The 9,331-nt window shown below is 40.7% G+C and overlaps 1 long non-coding RNA gene across 1 annotated transcript in view; it reads left to right on the top strand.

Moving 5' to 3' along the window:
* Positions 1–3,015: 3,015 nt before the first annotated feature.
* LOC117979699 (uncharacterized) overlaps positions 3,016–9,331 on the top strand; it is a 43,641-nt gene continuing 37,325 nt past the window's right edge. Inside the window, exon 1 of the long non-coding RNA XR_008624769.2 lies at positions 3,016–8,196. This is a non-coding gene — a long non-coding RNA (uncharacterized LOC117979699). The remainder of the gene's footprint in view (positions 8,197–9,331) is intronic.

The raw sequence follows: 9,331 nt of genomic DNA, 5'->3' as shown, positions 1-9,331 counted from the left end.
ACAAAACAAGACAGTGGCTCCAAACAATAGTAGCAGTTCTATTATTTACACTCACGTGGTTGCCTAAATAAACATGCCAATTTTATTTTCATGTTACTTAAGAATATCCTTGATGAAGCAGTAAAAAATATAATTTTCATTAAATCTAGATCTCCAAGTATGTCTTTTCAGTATTCTATTTGATAAAATGGTAAGAACTCATAGAGCACTTATTACTTAAAAATGAACTAAGTGTGACAGGGTGCAGTGGCTCACACCTATAATCCCAGCACTTTTGGAGCTCAAGAGTTTGCGGCCAGTTGGAGCAACATGGTGAAACCCCATCTCTACAAAAAATATTAGCCAGGGGTGATGATGTAAGCCTGTAGTCTACTGTAGGGATGAGCCCTATAGGGTCTGTGGGTTTTCCTCCCAGTGTGCAGAGATGAGAGATCATAGAAATAAAGACACAAGACAAAGAGATAGAAGAAAAGACATTTGGGCCCGGGGGACCACTACCACCAAGACGTGGAGACTGGTAGTGGCCCCGAATGCCTGGCCATGCTGTTTTTTTTGGATACAAGGCAAGAGGGCAGGGTAAGGAGTGTGAGCCATCTCCAATGATAGGTAAGGTCACGTGGGTCTCCTGTCCACTGGTTGGAGGCCCTTCCTTGTTTGGCAGCCGAGGTGGAGAGAGAGAGAGGACAGCTTACGCCATTATTTCTTCTATGCATTTCAAAGACTTTTAGTACTTTCACTAATTCTGCTACTGCTATCTAGAAGGCCGAGCCAGGTGTACAGGGCGAAACATGAAAGCAGACCAGGAGCGTGACCGCTGAAGCACAGTATCACAGGGAGACAGGCCACCGGATGGCTGCGGGCGAGCTTGACTGATGTCGCCTTCCACAAAAGGTGGTGGAGCAGAGTCTTCTCTAACTCCCCCGGGGAAAGGGAGACTCGCTTTCCCGATCTGCTAAGTAACCGGTGCCTTCCCAGGCACTAGCGCTACCGCTAGACCAAGGTCGGCTCAGTAACAGGCATCTTCCCAGGCGCTGGTGTTACCGCTAGACCAGGGAGCCCTCTGGTGGCCGTGTCCGGGCGTGACAGAGGGCTTGCACTCTTGTCTCCTGGTCACTTCTCACCGTGTCCCTTCAGCTTCTATCTCTGTATGGACTGGTTTTTCCTAGGTTATAGTTGTAGAACAGAGATTATTATAATATTGGAATAAAGAGTAATGCTACAAACTAATGATTATTAATATTCACATATCATCATCTATATTCTATTTCTAGTACAAGTATTCTTATTCTATATATTTTCTTTATTACACTGGAACAGCTCTTGCCCTCAGTCTCTTGCGTTAGCACCTGGGTGGCTTGCTACCCACAGTCTATTACTGGGGAGGCTGAGGCGGGAGGATCACTTGGCCCCGGAAGGCAGAGGTTGCAGTGAGCTATGATTGCACCACTGCACTCCAGCCTGGGCAACAGAGCAAGAGCTTGTCTGAAAAAAAAAAAAAAAAAAGTGAGATTGTCTTAAAGAAAAATAACTGAGCTGTTACTGAAAATGTAAAAAGTTTTCAAGTGAAAATTAAAATATGGAAAACGTATCTGCATTCTTGAACATGACAATTTTTCAAAACATGGGTTTTTCTGAGGAGATCAAGGGCAATATTACTGAATTTCAAAATATTTTGTAATAAAGTGTATGAATATTTGGAACATCTGCATTATTCGATGAACCAATATTTTCCCAATGGCCATGCCAATATGATAAAAATCATGATCAGTAAAAGAGCCATTAACATTGAAAATAGACCTATAGGTTTTAATGTGATATAGCAGAAAAAGCATATGATGTGGTGTCATGCCTCCCATTGCAATAACCTGAATAAAGCAATTCTTTGGAGATCAAAGAAGAAGAACAATAATTGGCCAAAAATACTTAAATTTTTTTTTTTTTTTTTTGAGACGGAGTTTCACTCTGTCACCAGGCTGGACACAATCTTGGCTCACTGCAACCTCGAGCTCCTGACCTCAAGTGATCCGCCCGCCTCAGCCTCTGAAAGTGCTGGGATTACAGGCGTGTGCCACCACACCTCGTCCAAAAATTCTTTTAAATTATTCTTCCTTTCTACAACCTCATGTCTGTGTGGGGCACTATTTTCTTCACACACTTAGTCAAAACAACATATTGCAACAGATTGAATTCAGAAGCAGATATGAGTATCAAGCTGTCTTCAGTTAAGCCAGACATTTTGCAAAAATGTAAAAACATTACAACTCTTCAAACTATTTGGGGACTTGTTTTATTTTAAAATACTATTTTGTTAGCATGAACTGAATTTATTATTTTTAAGCATATTACTAATTTTTTTTTTGAAGTGGAATCTTGCTCTGTCTCCAGGCTGGAGTGCAGTGGCGCGATCTTGGCTCACTGCGACCTCCACCTCCTCGGTTCAAATGATTCTCTGGCCTCAGCCTCCCGAGTAGCTGGGACTACAGGCGCCCACCACCAAGCCCAGCTAATTTTTTTTTTTTTTTGTATTTTTAATAGAGATGGGGTTTCAACGTGTTGGCCAGGATGGTCTTGATCTCTTGACCTTGTGATCCACCTGCCTCGGCCTCCCCAAGTGCTGGGATTACAGGTGTGAGCCACCGCACCCGGCCAATATTTACTAATTTAAAAGTCCTAATTTCTCTTATGAGAATCATTAATAGAAATAATACATATGAATAAAGTTGGGTGAGAGAGAAAGATTTGGAAGTCGTCAATTTTTTTTCCTTTTAACTTATTTAAAATTCAAGTGTCATGTCTACAAAGTGGCTGCAAAACTCGTAAATTAAAATAGAGACCTTATTCCTCCACACTCCTTTAGTTTCATTTTTTCTTTCTATCATAGGGTTTATCACTATTATTTTTAATCTTCTCATCCCAACTAAATTGTGAAGTCCTGCAGAAAAAAAAGTTATTTGCTTTACTTTTGACTTATTTGAACTTAGCACCATGAATTGCTTAGGGATTGTTCTTTAAAATAAAAATTAAATAACATCAGGCCAGGCGTGGGGGCTCACGCCTGTAATCCCAGCACTTTGGGAGGCTGAGGTGGGCGGATTACCTGAGGTCAGGAGTTCAAGAACAGCCTGGCCAACAATGCGAAACCCCGTCTCTACTGAAAATACAAAATTAGCCAGGCGTGCTGGCGCTCGCCTGTAATCCCAGCTACTCAGGACACTGAGACAGGAGAATCGCTTGAACGTGGGAGGCAGAATTTGGAGTGAGCTGAGATCGTGCCACTGCAATCCAGTCTGGGTGACAGAGCAAGACACCATCTGAAAAATAAATAAATAAACAAACAAAAACATCAGTTAGCAATGTTGTCAATTAGGCATATTTAGGCATTAATTCTATCACTTACCAGACCTTAATATTTTAAATTGTTGATCATGGAATTTGTTGATTTGAACCTGAACAACCTTAATTATTTTCAAGTAGTTTTTCCTTCAATTAAATTATATTAACTTTATATTTAGTTGAAATAATTTATTTTCATGTTTTTATTAAACTTTAATCAATATTTTGTGCTTTTATGGCCATGTGAAATATTGATTTGTTTTTGAAATACTGATTTTAGAAACAGTGCAATTAATTGATATTTATTATTGAAAAGTACTAGAATTTCACAATCTTAATAAATATTGATAATTATTGTCATTTAGAAAAATAAGACTGGTGTAGGAATGAAGAGAGAAGAAGGAGTAAGAAAGGCAATTGCTTTTTATTTTGAGTATTTTCTTTTCTTTTTTTTCTTTTTAGTAAAAATGGGGTCTTGCTATGTTGACTAGGCTGGCCTTAAACTCCTGGCCTCAAGTGATCCTCCTGCCTCGGCTTCTCAAAGCACTGGGTTTACAGATACGAGCCACTGTGCCCAACCTGATAATTATTTTTATGTCATATTGACAGGTTTTAGACTAATAAAACATTTTTATTTTGTTTATTATTTCAGATTCAGGGGTACATGTGCAGATTTGTTATAAGGGTATATAGCATGGTGCTTAAGTTTGGGCTTCTATTGATCCCATCAAATGGATAGTGAACATAATACCTAATAGGAAGCTTCTCAGGTCTTGCCCCATTCCCTCCTCCCTCCTTGAAGTCTCTAGTGTCTATTGTTCCCATGTTTACATCTGTGTGTACCTAAGATTTAATTCCCACTTATAAGTGAGAACCTGTGATAGTTGGTTTTCTGTTTTTGCATTAAGTTGCTTGGGATGATGGGCTCCAGATGCATCCATGTTGCTGCAAAGAACATTATTTCATTCTTTTTTATGGCTGCATAGTATTCCATGGTGTACATATGCCACATTTTCTTTGTCCTGTTCGTCATTGATGTGCACCTAGGTTGATTCCATGTCTTTGCTATTGTGAATATATTAGTGTATGTGTCTTTGGGTAGAATAATTATAATTTATTTTCTTTTGGGTATACATCCAATAATGGGATTGCTGGGTCTAATGATAGTTCTGTTTTTTGAGAAATCTTCAAACAGCTTTCCACAGTGGCTGAACTAATTTACATTCTTACCAAGAGTGTATAGGCATTCCCTTTTCTCTGTAGCCTTGCAAAAATCCGTGGTGGTTGTTGTTATTATTATTATTATTATTATTAGTTTGAGATGGAGTTTCACTCTTATTGCCCAGGCTGGAGTGCAATGGCACGATCTTAGCTCACTGCAACCTCCTTCTCCCGGGCTCAAGTGATTATCGTGCCTCAACCTCCCGAGTAGCTGGGATTACAGACATGCACCACCATGCCCAGCTAATTTTTTGTATTTTTAGTAGATACGGAGTTTCATCATGTTGGCCAGGATGATCTCGAACTTCTGACTTCAGGCGATCCACCTGCCTCAGCCTCCCAAAGTGCTGGGATTACAGGCATGAGCCTCTGCATCTGGCCAAGATGTTTTCTAAAGTAGAATTTTATACTCCTCATTAATACTTTTCCTTCCTGGCATCTCTTTAATTTCTTAGGGCACACACTGAGGCGGATGGCATCTCACTGTTAATCAAGAACAAAAAGCCTTAAATTATGCTAGAAACCACTATAGCAATGTCTGTGTCAAGAGGCTGTCTGCATATCTAAATGTACATTTCACAGTACAGCAAACACTTTTTTTGAACTACATTATCTGTCAGATTGCCTAAGGCACTGAAATAGAAAATTCCTAGTGCTTGCTGCATTTTGCTAGGTTATACATTAGTTTCTTTTGTTGATTTTTGCTATGAGAGGACCAAAAAGATAGAAACCACAGTATCTGTTTTAATATTCTTTTTTTTTTTTTTTTGAGACAGGGTGACACTCTATCACCCAGGCTGGTGCAATCACACCTCACTGCAGCCTCAACTTCCTGAGCTCAAGCGATCCTCCCACCTCAGTCTCCCAAGTACCTGAGACCACAGGCATGTGACACCACACCTGGTGTATTTTAGTATTTTCTTGTACACAGAGGGTTTTGCCATGATTCCCAGGTTGGTCTCAAACTCCTGGGCTCAAAGGATCCTCCTGCCTCAGCTTCCCAATGTGTTGTGATTACAGGCATGAACCACCGTGCCTGGCCTTAATATTCTTTTCTATTTGTAAATGGAAAGCTTCAGAAAAGACCCTCAAACAGGACTATAAATGTTTTCACAATACTGTTTGGTACAGCCAGATATTAATAGTATGTATAATATAACTCAGCGGTCCCCATCCCTGGGCCATGGACAGGTATTGCCCGTGGCCTCTGAGGAACTGGGCTGCACATCAGGAGGTGAGTGGTGGCTGAGTGAGCATTATGACCTGAGCTCCGCCTCCTATCAGATCAGCTGCAGCATTCGATTCTCATAGGAGTACGAACCCCAATGTGTACTGCACATGTGAGGGATCTAGGTTGCATGCACTTATGAGGATCTAATGCCTGATGATCTGAGGTGGAAAAATTTCATCCTGCAACTATCCTCCCTGCCATCTGTGGAAAAATTTTCTTCCATGAAACCCATTTCTGGTGCCAAAAAAGGCTGGGGACCACTGATGTAACTTATATAACTGTATATCACATGTATTCTTTCCTTTTGACATATATCCTGAAATTAGGTGTGGACAAGCTGTGGGAGTTAAGTGTGAAATTAGCTTAGCAAATTAGACTCCCAGGACAATTCCACACTTAACTAAGCAAATGATGGCTATTCTTAACTGACAACATCATCACCACCTGTCTCTTACTGACCCTAACGGTATAATAAGTATAAACGGTAGGAGCCCAGCCGAATGTCTTCCTCCAGCCCCACATCCAATGGCTGGGATGTGCACCCTCTTACCTAAGGTTGTGTATCCCCTTCTCTGCAGCTAGAACCCACTTGGCCTGGGTTCCATTCCCCACCACAGAAAAGCCTTCTACTACTGACTGGACTGGAGAATACATGCCTCAGTTCCATTGTCCCCTGGCTGTGTAACTCTGAGGTCCATGTTCGACGTGGCTCCCCAGAGTTCTGTCATGGGAGTAAGCACCAGTCATCTGCAGTGTAACTCGCGTGGCAACACATCCTTATTTTGTCTTCTTCCTGTTCCCTGTCCCATTCTGTCCCTCCTTGACCAATGCTTCCAGTCTCCTTGGGATCAAGTCCCAAATAAACTACGTGCACTGAAATCTTTGTCTTAAGTTCTGCTCCTGGGGGAACCCACAATGAGACGTGGTGAATCTTCCAAATTTAGGAGGAACTGGTGCCTGTTGAAAATGAATTGTTGTGTTTGCTGGAGAAAAATTCATCTGTTATGCTGGAAGCAAATAAATCCCACAAGAATACTGTATTGCCAATATTGTCTGTGTCTCTAGCTGTGCAGGTAAGGAGAGCTGCACTGACGCTGGAAGTTGCCAACACCTGTGAATGACTCTGTAGCCTTCTTGTGGACCTCCACCTTGGAGGAGGTGGCAAATGCTTAGTAGTCTCCCAGGAGTCGACATGCCGGCACTCACACTGATCTCCATATCATTGTGGAGAGTCAATGTCAAGACCCTCTGCCCTTCAAAGCTGTCACATTGTATGTGCCTTAGATGACACCTGCCAGAAGCAAGCCAGGTTTACCTTTGGACACCAACAGCATTCTTTCCATTCATTCATCCTCCTGACTTATCAGACCCTGCTATGAATGACTTGATTGTTCTTCAACTTCCAATTTACCCTGAAAATTTGAAGATTTTCTACCCTTTCAAAATAATTGATTTTTCCATTTTGGAAAGCAGCTCACAGAGATTTCTTGAATAAAAAAATATTGATCCATTTTTAGGAAGCGTGTATTTGGATGTGTCCGTTGGACATACCTATCATTTGTTGACATACCTATCACACTGTCTGGAATGACACCTCAGTTTTGTCCCTTTTCTTTCAAAGTAGGCATTTGGGAATCACATTTACTTTTATATCGAAACATGATTTTTCCTCTCAAGAGCTTGTCTTTTGTATTTAGCAAAAAAAGCCTTCTCCATTCTTTAGAGAAAATCCCCAAATTGTGCAAAACCTCTGGAGAAAGGACTGAGCCCAGGAAACCAGCATTCCAAGAAAAAGACTCTGCACACAGTGTCTGTAATTTTGTGCTGAACCGTTAAATGCAGATGTAGTGAAATTAATAGCTTTTTCAAAACGTACAGCATAGTGAATGGGTGTTGCCAATACATTATAATTACCCTGGACTTGTGCGAGGTGGATCCTTTGGATGAAAACTGGCTTTCTCAGGTGAAGGGAATCCTCTCTGTGAATGAAGAAGACAAGAAGGAACATAGTATTCTTGGGAGAGGCTGCCCTGGTTTTCATGATGTCAGTGGTCCTTTAACCCAAAAGCCCACAGATGTTCTCCCTAAGTAACCACAAAAAGTATGATTATTTGCCACCCCCAAGAATCTTGCTGACTTTATTTTTTCACTGAGTTCTTGTTCAGAAACCAAGATTGAGAGGAATTACTCCCAGAACCAGTGTGCAGTACTCACCTTTGAGCCCTTTGAGCTCCTTGCTTTCTTTCACAGCTTGTTTTTTCCTGCCTGTTTTTCCTGTCTTCTTTCAGGCTAAGCCTCCCTCCTTTTGGTAGAGGCTTTTTTATACCATTTGGGAACTGGTTTGGATAAGCTACCTTAATGAAGGACCACACATCCCTCCAGAGATGATAAAAGGCTTTTTGTCTTTTCTGGTAAGTCCTTTCTGGAATAAAGATCAGTGTCTTTCTGGATTAGTCTTGGTTTCTACAGATTTTACATTCTGTCTGTGAGGCATATATTCTAGTGAATTTACTTTCAAATTGGTCTGTATGCCTAGTTTAATATTTTGATCTGCATGTCTAGGTTAAAATTTTTGTGAACAATCTTATCTTGGTTTCTTTTGATTTCGTTTGACTCTTTATCCTTGTTTCTGAAAGTCTCCCAAGAGCAAAAGTAAACATTCTAAATGGTGGGTCAGGATGGCTAACTGAAACCTGCCAGGGCAGTTGTCACCCTCTAAAACACTGGCCTAAACCCCTGAAATTCCATGACAGGATTTATAGGATTTTCTCTACTCTTTCAAGATTAATGAAAAACAGAATGGTTGCAGGGTGCAGTGCCTCATGCCTGTAATCCCAGCACTTTGGGAGGCCAGGGTGGGTGGATCACGAGGTCAAGAGATCAAGACCATCCTGGCCAACATGGTGAAACCTCGTCTCTATTAAAATACAAAAAAAAAAAAAAAAAAAAATTAGCCAGGCATGGTGGCATGTGCCTGTAGTCCCAGCTACTTGGGAGGCTGAGGCAGGAGAATCACTTGAACCTGGGAAGTGGAGGTTGCAGTGAGCCGAGATTGTGCCACTGCATGAGAGCCTGGTGATAGAGCAAGAGTCCATCTAAAAACAAACAAACAAACAAACAAAAACAGAATCGCATTCTCAAACATTAAGGCATGCTAGGTTTTCTGGGACTCCAGCTGATTATATATTATGGCTCATATTTTTAACTTGCTGGGAAAATTACATCAAGGAAAATTCAGATCTACAATAGTCATTATTTGAAAAACCTGCAATTATAGAGTTAACATGTAGAGTTTTCTAAGTTCTCTGTATACCTCTCTCTGTCCTTCTTCTGCCCATTCACTGTTTATGGAATTCTGGCCTGTGCCCCAAATCTTAAAGAGTTTTCAAATTAATGGCTTTATAAATTACAACAGCTTCATGATATCAACAAGTGAGATAATATTTAGAAATATATATTTAATTCTAAGATACCATGTGTTAAGAAAAAATAAGAAATATAAATTTAGGTTTACCTGACTTACAATTGTGTACAATGACAGAATAC

The sequence above is a fragment of the Pan paniscus genome, chromosome 2 (genome assembly GCF_029289425.2).
Source record: "Pan paniscus chromosome 2, NHGRI_mPanPan1-v2.0_pri, whole genome shotgun sequence".
Classification (NCBI taxonomy): Eukaryota; Metazoa; Chordata; class Mammalia; order Primates; family Hominidae; genus Pan; species Pan paniscus.
This window is presented reverse-complemented; position numbering and strand designations above follow the sequence as displayed.